Source organism: Meleagris gallopavo, chromosome 6, assembly GCF_000146605.3.
Source record: "Meleagris gallopavo isolate NT-WF06-2002-E0010 breed Aviagen turkey brand Nicholas breeding stock chromosome 6, Turkey_5.1, whole genome shotgun sequence".
Lineage (NCBI taxonomy): Eukaryota > Metazoa > Chordata > Aves > Galliformes > Phasianidae > Meleagris > Meleagris gallopavo.
This window is the reverse complement of record NC_015016.2, coordinates 45,804,959-45,821,204: the sequence shown is the minus strand read 5'-3', so window position 1 is coordinate 45,821,204 and position 16,246 is coordinate 45,804,959. Positions and strand designations below refer to the sequence as shown.

General features: G+C 41.4%; 1 long non-coding RNA gene across 1 annotated transcript; it reads right to left on the bottom strand.

Annotated features, from left to right (window-relative positions):
- Positions 1–6,730: 6,730 nt before the first annotated feature.
- On the bottom strand, positions 6,731–13,693 carry LOC109368329. The gene is made up of 2 exons (XR_002116268.1): positions 13,086–13,693; positions 6,731–7,101 (listed from the first exon to the last, which is right to left on the bottom strand). It is a non-coding gene; the product is annotated as an uncharacterized LOC109368329 (long non-coding RNA).
- Between the last annotated feature and the right edge of the window lie 2,553 nt (positions 13,694–16,246).

Here is a 16,246-nt window from a genome sequence, read left to right as displayed (position 1 = left end):
CCTTCAATGCTCTTCCCATGGCATGTTACAGAATCATAGGACAGCTTGGGTTGGAAGGGAACTCAAAGACCATCTAGGCCCAGCCCCCTTGCTGTGGGCAGGGTTGACCACCATTAGGGCAAGCACTGGATCAGGACACCCAGGGGCACATCCAGCCTCTCCCTGAACACCTCCAGGGACAGGGCACAACCCCTCTGGGCAGCCTGTGCCAGCATCTCATCACCCTCTCACTATGTACTTAGGCAGCCATTTAGCTGGAGCTTTGCTAACACCCTGGCGAGTGGAGCTCTGCTGTCCACCAGAAGCACGACATACATGCCCTAGCAAAGACAGGGTCATTTCAGCAGCTAGCAATATTTCTGGACTGATTCTTGGTATCTTAAAATAACCTTTCCTCAGAGCTATAAATCAAGCGGGAAGGACTGCAACACTTCTGCAGCCAAATGGACAGTGAATTACACAAATAAGCTGTCCATAACTCCATCACATTTTTTTTCACTGACCCATACAGCTGACACCAGAAGTTGTGGTTATTTGCTGCTTGGTGTACCCAGGTCCTTGCAGCACATCCATTGCTTCTGCCCCTGAGCCTCTCTGTTAATTGATAGAGTGCACGTGGAACTTTCATGTTATTGCCTGTCTCTGATGAGGAGGAGGCAGCATGAGAAAATGTGGGTACTGCTCCTGGGGGAGGAAGGGACATGAGAGGAATAACAGAATTCATAAAGCTTGAGGACAACGATGCAGGCTTTTCCTGTGGAAGGAAAGACTTCATAGTTGGCTCTGCATATGGAACCCAGATTTTACAAAAGCTGGGTTCCCTTCTTCAGAAGAAAGACAGAAACCAGACTTACGGTCTGTTGAGCAGACTGTATGAGTGTGTCACAAGGACACCACACCATCTCAGACATGGCCAGGTGTCATCCTGTGCAAGAGGGTGATGGGGAGCACCTAGCAGGCTGTGGCCATCCAACAGCCAGGTTTTGGAAGAGCTTTAAACTATTACTGTTAGATGAGATAATAACACATGCAATGCAGCTACCATCAATTTCTCCTTCACTAGTATGATTCACTTCTTATTTTTTCAAACTGGAGCTTGCAACAGATGAAATCATTGCATAAACCCCTATAATCAAAGCAAAGAAGAACGCGCCAGATCTCACTGAATTCTCTGTGTAGGGAGATTAGCTCCACTTCCTGGGCTCAAGGAACAAGCCTGCTGATACCAGCATCCTCCATACTGGAGGAGCAGGCTGCTGCCCCATGACACAAAGATGCATGCAGAGTGAGCAAATTTCAGTACAACTTCTTCAAAGCATGTCTTGAAGGGGCATAAAAAAGAAATACTTTGCCTAAGCAGCAGGATCAGTGAAAGCAGGTCACACACGGATTTATGGCTGTTGATAAACTTTTCTGTGTCAATAACTCTTCCATAAAGAATCTCTATCTCCTATATTAGGTTTCCTGCATTCACAAAACACGCAATCATTTAATATCATTAACATCCTGTCCTTACATTCACATTTATTTGAAAAAGGCCATGTAGTTCAGACAGATTTCTGGAAGAGGAGCAGACAGGCAGAATAGTTTCAGCTTTGTTTCCTCAGTAAGCCAGCTTTAAAAAAAAACAGGCAAAAAACATATTTCCTTCATGGTAATATCACAGCCACCAAGCATATCTGCTTTGTGTTATATAAACAAATACGGGCTTTGGGGTCACAAGCCCCGGGAGAGGCATGGAGATGTTTTCCTAGCAGCCCATGTGCTCAGTGTGGAAGATGAGGATCCCGCATGTGACTCATTGAAATAGACCTCCCCAAATAAAAGAGGTACTGAAAGAAAATTGCATAACGTCCCTGTCAGATGGATGCAGAAAACAGCAAAAAGCAAAAGACCCCTTGGGCAGACTGAGTGCAGAAATTCTGACTGGTATTTCCCCATCGTTTCATGTGCTATAGTTCTGGGGAGAAAAAAAAGGCAGCGTTAATGAGGTAAGAACGCAATACTCCGGGAGCTTGTCCTGCTTTTTGCAGCTTGACCAGCATCTGGTTAAAAAAAGAAAAAAAAAAGAAAAAAAAAAGATAATGAAATACTGTGGATGTGGGAATATTTTGCCTTTGGCAACAGTGAAGAAACCCATATAACTTATCTAATATGTCAGCAGATTGTTAGGAGCCAACGTGACCCCGGTTGGGTGGGTACCGCATCTATGCAGAAGTATAATGGTACGGAGAGGAACATAATGAGAACCAGGCCGAGCTGTAGCATGGCTCACATGGAGAAAGGCTTTCTTTGCAGTCACTGCTATGTGTCAAGGAAGTGGAGCCTTCTGTGAGTCAGCAGCAGCAGCACCAGTGCTCCCACAGAGGGACACTGAAGAAATGGCTAACAGATCTGAATCAAAGCTGCGAAGGCTGGAAATAAGCTATTGTAGCATATGAAACCTTCCATGAGAATGTCAGGAAGGCTTTACTTGCTCTCTGTTTTCATAGAAAGTTTTGGATTATTTGGGAATGAAATCTGCTCCTTTTTCTCCTCAAGAAGTCCTCAGAGCTTTGTGGAGCAGCAAATGCTGTAACACAGTGCAGGAAGGGAGGGAGCAGAGAAATAAAGATGGCTTGGGACTACTGGTCTGTTAATTCAGGTACTGCCTGCAGGACAAGGGGAACTTGTAGGAAAAGCACCAGGGGACCAGGTATGAGTTCATTGCATGACACACCTCTTTGAAGAGTAACATACAACTATGTTACTTCCCCTGCTCCTCAGTTCTTGTTCAGGGCTAATTATGCGAAAGATCTGGCACTGCAGCCATCTCTATACAACTGTACTTTCATGGTAGTGGATTTTAGAAGAGAGATTTCAGTTATGTCAGTAGTAGCCCCAATCCTGACAAATCCATTGCACTGACAAAGCACCAGTAAGGAGAAAAGTGAGTAGGAAAGGGGATTAGAGCTGCAGGCTGACTAGACTTTAGTACTGCACATACTTTGCATATCAACCAGTATCTTCAGCCAGCTCAAGAAGGCAACAGAGTGCATCGGGCCAATAGTACAACTTTCACACAATTCTTCCTTTAGTGACTAATACAGATTCTGAGAGATGGTGCTGGTATTAGCCAGCTCATTCCACTGAACTCTGCTGGAAGCAAGTGTAAGCTTTATGGCTGAGTTAAGGGTATTAGGCAAGCGTTCATGTAAGAAGGGCAGCAGGGTAAATATCATTCATGAGCCCGAGGAGCAACAAAGCTCATCTTCCTACTGCTTGAACAAACAGTACTTCCCAGTCTCTTAAATAAAATAAGGTTCTTGGCTAGGTCTGAGCATAACCAAAATACACATCCTCAGGATGCAAAAGCTGATCATTGCTCGGCTGGGGCACACAGATAATGACAGCAGCCATACAGGAGTAGGTAGGCATTCCTGAGGAGTCCACGAGAGAAGGATCTGGGGATTTCTAGCACCAGCAGAACACAGTGAAACTCAGCTGAGCTCAGACCACACAGCTGGCCATTGACATCTGCAGAAAGCTGTAGCTGCCAAATCTCTTTCTTGGGACAGATCTGGGGGAAGTGCTTCACTTGTTTGTTAAAAGCATCTCCCCTACTCAGCAGGTAAGCTGCAAGAGCCAGAGTACAAAGCTGAGAGCCTACAAGCACACACCATGGGAACAAGGGGAGATAGCAAAAAGCAAAACAGGTCCTTTATCCCACAGCCCTCTTCAGAGAAAGTGTGCCACCAAGTGTCTGCTAACACACAGCTGCTGAAAGTACCGCACATTTCATGTCAGTTAATTAATGCATAGAGAACCTGCATGAAAGAAGCAGAGTGCTCATTTAATTACCAGAGAGACCCAGCAAACACGTGGCGTTGCATCCATATCACTCTGAATACTGGGAGGTCATTCTCACATCCCAGAGAGAGAGGGACAAACAAAGAGCTTGATTGCAGGCTCAGTTCCTGGACACTCTGCTTGGGTGCAATAGTGTTTCTCAAGAATATGTCCTTAACTTCAGTTGCAGAAGGCAATGCTCCTGCATTAACCATAATAACAATAAACAATGATGAAAAGGCCTGCGATACTACTTCCCAGCGGTACAACTTGTGAGCTTAGGAAATAAGGAAAATTACTATGATAGTCTGGAAAAAACTACATGGGTTAGAGCCAGTATTGTCTTCTAGAGGAAGGATGCCATGGTAGGATGTATGCTTACTTCTCATGAGGCTCAGAGCAGCGCTGCATCGATCAGAAAACAGCAATGATCTTTCACAGTACGCAGCCAAAAGAGCTACCTGAATACAAAGGTGTTCTATTGCCATGCCAGGAGCCCTCATCTGGAGACACAGCCAACAGAGCAGGGTACTTTGCAGGAGCAAAGCAGTTTGGCAGCCCCTAGGGAAGGAGCAGAGTTTCTATCTGATGAGACAGTGATAGCTGTGACAGCGAAACCAAGGCACACTGCAGGTTGACTACTGCAACACAGCAAGCAATCTTTGCTGGGATCTGCAGTGAAACCAGCGCTGAGGGATGTGCTGTGACATGTCATCATCATGAAGACCCAGCATGTACGCTGACAGAACTCCTACTGCAGTGGAAGTGGTCTGTTTTTTTTTTTCTCCTTTACTTACTAAATAAATGCAAACCCTATGCAGAGTATTTTGCAGCCCACTTTCCAGTGAGGTTTAAAATTTACTGCACCAGCAAACAAGGACATAGCTGAGTGCTTAAACCAATACAGCTAAACACCCATTCCAGCACCTGAACTGTGTTTGCATTACTAAAATATCTTTGGTGTTTAGACAAGTACCACCACAGTACTGGTCCCAAAGATCTTTTTGAATAATCGGGAGTGAGGATCTACTCCTGAATATTGATCTGAATGAAATTTTCAAGCAGATTAATTAAACCACATTCAATCTTCATGTGAACTCTTGTTAAAACCAAGGTTGCTTTTATTTGATCTCATTTGCTCCACTTCCAAAGTAAACAGAACCATAATAAAAGACAAATTGAACTAGGAGTTTGACTCAAGAATTGAAATGGAGCTTAGCTAATAAAATATACACTTTTCATTCGTTCGGTTGCTTTTTTCCATCTGTCCCCATGTAGACAAGTCATTAAGCTTCACAAGCTTTGGTCTTCTCTTCCACTCACAGATTGAATCTATCATGGTCACAACTTCACCTCAAGTTTGAGCCAGTACGTAGACACTATAGCAAAATTAAAGCAATCAAAGCTTTACTTTGCTTTGCTTTACTTTGCTACATATTTTGTCTCGCAGACTGCATGAGACAGAGACAGTTTGGTTCACAAAGCAACTTTAAAAAAAAAAGTCAGATGCAGAATCTCTCAAACAGCACAATTCTCTGGGATTAGGAGACTGTCACTCAGCTTTCATCTCTCATTTTTCCCTTTGCTCATTTTTCCAACTAAACAAGAAGTGTTATTAAATCGAGAGGATTAGCAACAAGATCAATGCTATTTTTTGGTGCATTTTGCAAGGAAAGAAGCACCCCACAATTACTTGCAAAGCAAGCGATAGTGAAGATGAAGATGGTGCAGGAACGGACACGCACACAAAGCTTAGGGCTGAAGCTGAGCTCCTGTTGCTTACACAAGCCCTTCAGACAGGCTACCTGTTCTCAACCTAATTTTGGTATTATGGTAGGGAGAGAAGTCTCTTGGTATGAGATCTGACAGGTCATGTGTTCTTGAGGAAGTGGAGGGGAAGCCCTCCGTTCATATGACTAATTAGACTGGCTTCATGCTGGGTTGCTCTTTTTTGATGCTGATCCCTGTACTAATTGTCAGTTTGTTCCTCGGGAAAGCAAGGTTGAGTTCAAATGGTGCAGTGCCTTGTTCCCGGTTAGCTTTCCTGACCTGAAACTGATGCGAGTTGACAAGCAGCAGACTCGGAGAGCGCGCAGCTCATTCCGCTCGCAGAGCGCACGTCTTGGAGCCCAGTCACAAGAGGAAACGGGAGCACAATTAGCAGGGAGCAGTCACCACTCAAATAAACTGGCGGCTGGACCCTGAAGCGGCAAAAAGAGGGATTTGAAGAGAAAGAGGCAGGATGATGGATGAGTAGCTGGTCCTGTATGAGACCTCACAGCCCACTCGTAGAAGTGGAGGTGGTTTCATTTTTGACCAGATCTCTGCTCTGACTTTTTTGCTCTGCTTTTCTTTTGGTTAAATCTGCAACAATTTAAGACCAAGCTACCACAGCTGAGCCGGTCGCTTCCCACCAGCTGCCTTTTTCTTTCTGAGGCTGTTTTAGCTCTGATCAGGCTTTCATGGTAGGAGAGGAGGGGGTAGAGGGGGAGCATTTAATCAAATCTGACATTCAGGAGCTCAATCCTGCAAGGTACTGAGCTCATTGACCTCAGTCCACCAAAACAATATACATAGGACTTCAAAGGGGATACTCACATGCTTAAAGTTAAGCAGATGTCTAAGTGGTGTACTGGATCTGGGCCAGAGAAAGCAGGGCCATCCAAAAAGCTAAGGCGCTCCAGCACACTCAGGTCTGCAAAACACCACCTTTATCGGCTCCCCGTGCAGCTCCAGAGCAGGTGTTACCATGCAGCAGGGATTGAGATGAAAGGGGCCCACGAGCTGAGCTGCACAGGCAGAAGAGAACTGGCAGATTTCAGGGCAGCACTCCCCATCCCGATCCTTGCGCTCTCCTGTGCTGTTCCTGATCTAGCATGAAATGAGGCAGCCAAATGCTCCATTCTCATCACAAGTCCTACAATTTTAATTTACAACTGAGGCATGACAACTCCACAGAAGAGGGGAGAAAAAGATCTGAATTGATGTTTGGGCTTTCTTCCCCTCTTTGTGATGCTTTTAATTTCAGTAAGAGTTCAGGAGTGCGAGGTCGTAGCTTTCTGATTTCAGTGGAAGACAGCTTGGAAATTTCTTTGTGCATGAGAACATCCTCAGAACACGACTTGAAAAAGTTGGCACTGTGCAACGCAAACAGGCTTTCCTCCATGCTGTGTGCAGTCCTCCGGGGGAGACAGTAAAGTTTTCAGATGAACAAAGACACTTCAGGTCTGATTTCAGACATGGTCTTAGTAGGACTTCAGCTATCCAGTGCATCTTGGAGGTAAAGAAAGAGCAAAGACGACCCAAACTTTTGATGCTATCAACCAAAAAAAAAACCAAACCAAACCAAAAAAAAAACAAAAACCAACCACACTAAAACCCTATCAACCAAGCAACAAACTCCAAAGAAAACACTAAGATCTGCTCAGCTCTCACATTTTTGTCCAGTGTTCGTCAGTTAAATATGTTCCACACAAGCACATATGCATACAACCACATATCTCCCTGTTCATATTTTGCAGCACAGAACTTGGACAACTGAAAAGCTTATTTCTGAAGACAGCACAGAAAATATTTCTGTCCATCTTGGTACATGGAGATGCAAGTAGGAAGGATACAGATAAAATATTTCAAACTCTGAAAAAAAAATAATTCTGCAGGCATTGAATCAGCTGGACAAGAGGTAGGCAATTACCAAAGATCTGTGAAATTCCAACCTTCGAAATGTCTTTGAGGTAGGCAGGGAACACGTACTAATCACTACAGTATGGCCAATGTCAGCTTTCTGATAAAAGTCACTACTAAACTAAGTGTTTGGGGCTTTACACTGCATGCCATGTAATTTTCAGATTTTCTTTCAAGATATGTCATTTTTTAAATGTTCACATTTAGGATATTCTCCCATCTTCAGTAAGAATTTCAAGTAAGAGTGTGCTTCACAAACAGGCAGGAGATATCAGAGAAAGTTGAAAACAGAGAAAAGTGAGAGTGTTCAGGCAAGCAGAATATTATCATGGGTCCAGTCTGGGTCCAGTCTGATTTAAGAATTATGACAGAGGTAGAGGCTAACATAAATTAACAAAATATATAAAAACAAGTGTTCTTAATACTTTTCCAGAACAATTCAAAAGCATTTACCAGTGTGGGTAAGAAAGTGACTAGCTACTCCAGTCCAACTTTTACTAAAAGTTAAAGGATCAGAAAGAAGAGAGGAAAAAGAGGACATTACATTTATTGGTGTCACAAAATAAAATCTTCTCACTCTCTCAACTTTTGCAGATTCTCTTGAACTGCAGACTCTTCCAGCCTTACAAGAAGCACGTAGATTAAGGGCTGCCATTTAACAGACCATTCTTTTTTTCTCTGCCATCACTAGCCCTGTTGTAGATGGCTGCCTAGTCTGGAACTGACAAATAGTGAAAGAATACAAGCCTGCACTCGGGTCAAAGACCTCCCTCCAAAGCCTGTTGCAGGGAGCCTTCATGCAGCCTTAAGTAAAGCGCCTCTCCTTTTCCTTTTAAATACAGAAGGAAGTATTTCTGTTGTTGCTGATGTTTGTTTTCTTCTCCCAGTTTCCTGAAGCTGTTTTAAGAGTCGGTGGTAAAGTTCTACCCATCTGCAAAAGAATAGCTATTTGCATCCTGTTCCTATATGTTTGGAAAACGTTCAGACAGCAGCACTGAGCATTGAGAAATAAAGCTGACTTGAGTACAGCCGCCCTTGTATGGTTGTAAAAACTCCTGATGCATCAAGCACTCAAACACACACACACACACACACACACACACACACACACACACACACACACACACAGGCAAAAAATCAGAATGCTGGATGCTACCATCCTCCTATGCTGGAGTTCCTATATCTGTGATTACAATTCTCTATGCTGAGATGGTGTGGTATTTTATTTTTTGTCCTCTTCCTCTTTCACAAGCATCAAACAAAACAAGACGAGGGGAAATAAAATGCAATTCTGATGCCGATTTACGATGAACTGTTTGGGTCCTATCATTAGGGCTGCGTCAGAATGCATTCATCATACAAAGTTTCCTGAAGATCATTGCAGAAGAAATGTTTTTTATGTTGTTACATGAGAAGCAGACCATCTAAACCAAAATAATAAAAAAAAAAAGAAGAGTGGTGTATCTCAGCTGCAATCAGAGGACATTTGCAAATACCTATTTAAAGAGATCTCGTGAAAATACATTCTTGATATTCCAGAGATCATCTGTCCAAAAAGTTGATTTCTCAACGTGACAATAACAAACTCAAGCACAACAACAGGGCGTGAATATTAGGGTGGTAAAGCCTCTAACCTTCATTTTTTCCAATTCCAGCCTGCCTGTGCAGGGAGGAGACAGCAGTGTGTGGCATAACTTCTGACCAAGGTACAAGGTCACTGAAAGCAAAAACATACCACTTGGTGAAATAGAAGTTTAGACTACATAGTAGGTGACATTGTTGACACTTGACCACGTGAAGGAAACTTTCATCACCCGATCGCTTTTTACCAGATGTTCACAAGTACACACACCCAAAGCCTCAATCTCTTGTCTGCTGGAAGAAATTTGTGCCGTTTCCCTTTGTTCATTAGTACATTAGGATCCTATTTGGATGAGGTTTATAGGAACATTTCAACATGTAACAGCTCCCATTGTAGACAGCTGGGAGTGAATACTTGAAAATCTACTCATCAGATGTAATCGCTGGGGAGGGAGGGAAGGAGACAAGGAGAGTTGGCCAAGCAGACTGCTACTGAAACTATTATTGAAAGGTTATTGCAACACATATCGAGCAGGGCCAGAAAAGCGAGCTGGGTGGGAGGACTGTGGGTACCTTGGGTAAATGGTGACGAAAAGTTGTAGTTCTGAGAAAAAGAACAGAAAGCTCTGAATAGGAACTGTCTGGGGAAGGGACTTGAAGAATGGGTGCGATGTGTTGGAAAAGTGTCAGAAATTGGAAGTACTGAGGAAGTCCTTGAACTCTAGGACAGGAGGACTGAGAAGTGGAATATTGTGAGTCGCCATCATCCAGCTTCTCATGCTAAGTCAGGAGGAGATGGGATTATCTTTAGCTAGACATAAGCAGACCCTCATTAGGAGTCCAGGACACACAGAATTGTTCAAATATTTTCTAGTTTTGGACTGTTATGGCACTCACTCTAATAAGCTGGAAATATCCCAGTCTTTCCAGTCTGTCTTGGTCATAGGGTAGACATATCAGAATTTTCTAGACAGTTTCAGGTATCTTTCATGCTACGCTCTCTCCCCTATAAAAAAAAATAAAATAAAAGCTTTTTTTCCCCTTATCCAAGAAATTCTAACACTAACTCAGCTGATGCATGTGCTCCAGCTATGGCAAAGCAACAGCCTGCACAAGTCCAAGGGAAGACACCAATCCACCCACTCCATTTATTCATTCTCCCCTCTGTGCCAATTAGTCTTAGCTACTGCTCGGGAGTTTTGGCTTAGTCAGAGAAGTCCAGGCAGTTCCAAATACAAGCATGATGCAGCAGTAGAAAGCTATTTATTGGAAGCATCCAAAGTCAGATCACAGAAGTAAAATTGCTGCTAATAAATGAGCACAACTTCCTCAGAGGCCATAGTTTATCCTGAAGTGCACGTAATTAGAAAATATTATAATTTCACTTTTAATTTTGTAGCAGAACATGATGAATAATAAAAAAAATCACGTGTAAATCATGTATGTGAATGAAAGTGAAAAGCATATATTTAACTTATGAGCTAATCAGATAAAGAAACTGTATATGGCTAATCAAGCAGCAGTACTATAATATTTTCTATGTCAAATTGGAGATGTTTAAATACTTCTCATCTTAAAAGAGGTTAATCTTCCCCCCACCCAATCATGGTTACTGCAAATTGAAATCTGGGCTATGAATGGATTTCTATAATTAAATTATTTCAAAATGATGCAAAGGCCTGTTGGTGGTCTCTGTGTAAGAATCTCAACAAAGAACACTTCCTGAAAGTTAATTTTTATTTTAACAAATGGATCTTAAAGAAAGTTTGACTATACTGCATCGAAGAATAATTAATCAATAATTAATCTGAAAACAGTACTGGATGTTATTAGATCAATTTATATTTTGGGCTATTTTTTCCATTCAGCTTGCAGTTTGTTTCTTTTCCTCAGTCCTTCCACAACTCTAGGCTAAGCCAAGTAGACTACAACTGGCTACAGAGACCGTGCTGGTAGAGGAGCACCTTTGTGGGAGAGGAGAACAAGACTTATCTCCTCTGTGTCTTGCTGTTGTGTTGACCACACAAGAATCAAGAGGGGAGTAGGTTTCCTAGCCTTGGCCTCTCCTGTAACTCCAAGCTAGTGAAGGAATCTCCGAGTGGCAGAGATTTGTTCACTCTCCACCGTTAAACCAAGCACTACAGTTTTATGTGAGTTTCTGTACGACAGGGGCCAAATGAGTCAAAGGGTCCAAATGAAGTCTCCTGCAAAAAAACTCATTTGAGGTACAACTTGCTACACACCTTTTGTATACATTGCTGCCCCACAAAAGCAACAAATTGAGAACAAGTATTTATTAAATATCATTTATGGTGGGGCCATGTAAGAAAAAAAAAAGATTTATTTACACAGGTAGGTGGGACATTTCATTTGCTTTAACGCAAGAGCTAAGTTTCAGAAGCTTTTAAATAGTCTTTCTCCCAAAGATAGAGTGCCAGGAAGCAGATTATTTTTAGTACACGTGCTCCTGAAAATAATGCCTCCTATTTTATTATGTTGGTCTGTGGTGTCAGAGATGGATATTGGTGGTGTGGCAGTAGGGGCTGAATCTATATTCCATTATATTTTGTTGCTGTGTGACAGACGGCAGCAGAGGGGAGCTCTGACAAAATGGTGTTGACATGGAGGTGCGTATGAAGGAAAGACGTGGAATTGAGTTCCTCAGAGCAAGAAAAATGGCACCCAAGCAACCCCAGAGGCACCAAAGTAAATTATCCAACTGTAACCTCACAGGCAAAGGAAGAGAAGCACTTCCCACACAAATAGATAAATTCTGGGACTGGTTGTCACAGAAGGCTGTGACTAAGAAAACACGTTCAGAGAAGAATTAGGAAAATCCACACAGGATATATCCTATGAATGTCAAAGAAGCAGTAACCCTTAAAACATTCATGTTCATAAGTCAGGAGGGGATACCTCAAAAATGATCCCTCTTTCTTTCCAGCTAGCTTGTAGCTGTTGAATACAAGTTTACATGCATATTCCAGTCTGATACACCATAGCAGATCTCATGCTCCTAGGAGCCCCCAAAAATTTTATATCTCTTATTCACCAATATATTTTCCCCTCTTCTTTACTGCCTCCTTACTGTTTAAACATAAAAAGTTATAAAAGCCTGTTGATAGCATCTTGCTGTAATAGTTGCATTTACTGAACACGCGAATAGTAGACATGAAACTGACTGCAAAGAAAGCCACCATTCAAAACTAGGTTTGTGGTAAAAATCTATCCATTGTGTATCAATGCAGCCACTGTCCTTTACAGTTTTTGTTTGTCGTTGTCTATTTTGGTAATCCTGTCTGAGAATAATTTAATCCTACTAGTAGCTTTAGACTTTAATAATTAATATTTTTTTAATTAAGTATTAGAATTATAAACAAGACCAAAACTCAACAATAATGTATTTTAAGAGTATCTTCATTAGAATTTCTTTCAGAAAAAAAAAAAGAAAAGAAAAAGAAGAAAAAAAAAAAAACACATCCTGCAAAATATATAACAAAGAATGTGGAAAAGAAAAAGGCCAGCTGCCACCAACACCCTGACTACAAGACAAAGGCACATCAAAAGGAACAGTTTTATCATCATACTAAAGTTCTAACGTAAAGGTCCAGAAAAACAACCTTCCAGTTATTGGCAAGCTCTTCTTAAACCTCACCGCTACACTCAGCTCACTGTAATTAATGGGAGTCTACGTTAAAACATACAGCATCAACTTGAGTTTTTGCCAGCATTTCTCAGGAGTGCAGGATAGCCCGATAACCACAGCCATAAAAGCCATAACCTCACTGCCTGCAGGCACCCTGGGTGATAAAAGAACAACGCAACACCAGCTAGATAAAACACATACCAGAGAGGTATGTGCTCACAGTCATCCTTGGAGATGCTTTGCACAGATGTTTATATTATCACAGTACGTAGACACAGGTTGCATACAAGAAGCATAAATACACCATTCCTTGTAATTTTTAGCTTTAGAAGGAAACCAGAGGTACCTGAGGTCCAGCAGGCAGCTACTCACCCTCACAGAACTCTCCAACACAAGAAGGTCTTCATTACATTCCCTTATCTAGAAGAGCTGCAGCACTGCAGGTGTTCAGTATTTTCATTAGTGGCAAAGGAGAAAGCTCTTTGTCATCTAGAACCGGGTTACTTGGATGGTAAACTGGTCAAGATGCAGGCTGCTCAGTGCCTCTTGGAGAAGCCTCACCAGTGGTGCCTACATCTCAGTAGAAATGAAGACTGTGTTTCTCATAGCTTTTCTGGTTTCTTAGCAGGCTGCTATGAATCACATAACAACCTCCACTTAAGACTGATGTAAAAAGATCACCTGGTTCAGCCTTCTATAGACGATCTGTTCAGGTGAGGTTACCCAGCTCCCTGTCTACTTGTGTCTTGAGGCCACCAACATGCAATGATTAGGGCCTGGGACCTGGGTACACGTTTCAGCTGAGTACAGCTCAGTTAAACTGACTATGAGTCTTCAATAGGCATTAATTTAGTAACTTGTCTTCAAGCTTTACACTTCAGAAGTTGCACATCCACAGAGATAAGCTATTTTGTAATTGCCACAAACAAAGAGTTTATATAAGCCAATATGCTACATGATACCTTCTTAGCAACCAGTTCAACACCAGCTGTTCTCACTTCATTTAATTAAAGCTTCTTAAAGAGGTATCTAGAGACAGCTGAGAAAGGTACTTCTACTCTATACTTCTCCAGATGGTTTTTGTGATTTTTATGAGAATTCTTCCCAATAGCATCAGCATATTTTTGAAGATAAATATGTAAATAAATACAGCAGTTTTGCTTGAGAAATGAAAAGCCCGCAGAATTGGGCTGTGAGGCTGCATATAAGAATCCATCAATTTGAAATAACTTTTTTTAATTTTTATTTTTTTAATTTTTTTTCCCCCTAGCAGTAGCTAGTTTAGTTATGTTACCAACACTAGACTTTTTGAAGCACACCATATCATTAAAAGTTTAGCAGTATTTGGGCTGGGACCCCCAGTACTTTACACTATTAGACATGACTCTTTCACAGGGGACTAGATTCATTTCTCTCAACCATGGCACCACTTGTGGTTCATTTTCTTTAAAAGAGCAAATTAGTGGTGTAGAGAGAAGTAAGAGATTTTTGCAGAAAAAAAGAAATAAAATCAAGGTCCCAGTGAACTGACAATTTTTTACTTTATTGTAAACAAGTTCTTCCATTCTGTTGAGCAGGATCCAAAACCTGCTGAAGGTTATGAAGCCTCCCTATTGATTTAAGTGAGCTTTGGAACTTCTCTAATTCCCTCCTCACAGTTTTATCTTGTTTCTAAAAGGCCAGATGCTGGGTTCGTATCTGCTCAAATCTATATTTTGCTAATGGAGCTCAGGTTTCCGTAGAAAGAAATATAACCAACTTCCCCTAATACCCACTGCTGGGTGACTATAAAAGAAAGATTTAGTCCATCCTGCGGTGGAGAGATAAGAATCATATTTTAAACCACCTTATTTTAAATGAAATTAAATAGCTGTCAGTGTTAATTGAGGACACTTGTCCACAGAACTGAAAAATCAGGCTTTATTTCTTCCTTTTAAAGGATCTGCACTTATTTCACCTCTCCAAACGGCGAGATAGGGATGACCTCCCAGGGAATTGAGGAGACACTCGTCTGTGCAAATTACTTTCAGGGAGAGAGGGAAACTTCACAAAGTTTCTGTATAATTTATGTTTCGCTCACCCTCTGATAAAGTGACAAATCGTGTATATGTGGGTAAAAACCTTTTAATCATAACTTTCAGCTGCTTGTGAGTGATGAATTACCTTACCTGTGCAATGTCATAGTCAACAAAAAAAAAATTGGTTAATATAAGCAAAAAAAGTGCTGCATCTGAGCACCCTGTGCCACAAACAATCTCCTGCACATGACATGGCAATATAACATGTGAGGCAATAGTGAAGAAGATCACAGAGCAGCAAAAGGGCTGTTCTGTGCTTTTATCTATAGGTGGTATTATAGACCACTATATTCTTCAATGTTCTTCCTTTAAAACATCGTACAGATTAACAGAGAAATAAATCCCAATGAAACAAACAAGGAAAAAGAATTGAATGTTGCCTGCAATTTATAATTCCCTTCAAAGTATATGTTCTTTTGAAAATCTAACAATCTTCTATGTTGCTGCCTTTATATGCAGAAGATTAACACAAAGTCCGCAGCCACTGTTTGATATTCAGTGTCTGAACTGTACTGATTTGGCAGCTTTTGTAAGAGGAGGTAATGTACATTATCAGACCAAAAAAAGTGGAAGAAACAACAAGCTTTTGGGTTCATCTGTTCAGACAAGCCACCCAGCACCATCTCTTATTGAAACAACAAATATGCAAGCATTTCATACAATTCACGTGTAAGAGATTTTCCTTTTCGTCATGTCAAAGTCATTCATAGATTGCCTTCTTTAAATACACATACCAACAAAGCTCCACCGCACAAACATTCCCAAGAAGCCATCCAGAAAGGAACTAACATGGCAGGAGATAACTCACTCAAAGAAAGACACAAAACTTCACGCTCTCTCCTTTTTGCACTCTCTCTCTCAGATCATAACTGCAAAGCCTATATTTCTGAAATACTACAAGGAACTTTTCTCATCTGCTACCCTTCAGACTGCAAAAATTGTTGCCAGCATCACGATTTCCTCTTCGTTCAGAGCTTATCCCTTTCTGCTTGAGCTAGCTCCTGAAATGCATCCTTCTGTTTGCATTTCACTCCAGCTAGCAGAACTAACGGCAAAGCAGTGATCCAGATCCTGACATTGCTTATGCTAGCAAAGTTCAGAACTTTATATAGGTGTCATTTTAATTAACGTGTATATGTGTGTGTGCATTTTTAATTAACATATATATAATGTTAACTAAAATAACATCTCATCTAGCAGCTAAACCACGTCCCTTCCAAATGTACTGAATCAGACTCAAAGATCAAAGGTTTATTTGATGATCAAATCTGAAGGATCAAATGGTCTAAAACTAAACAGAGGCAAAAATTAACTTGGGTACAAATGAAAAATTTGATGAAGGAATAAAAAACAGAATGATCTCATTCCATTATATTTAAAGGATTCAAACCCATTTTGTCCTCTGGTACTTTAGGGAACAAGAGAACTG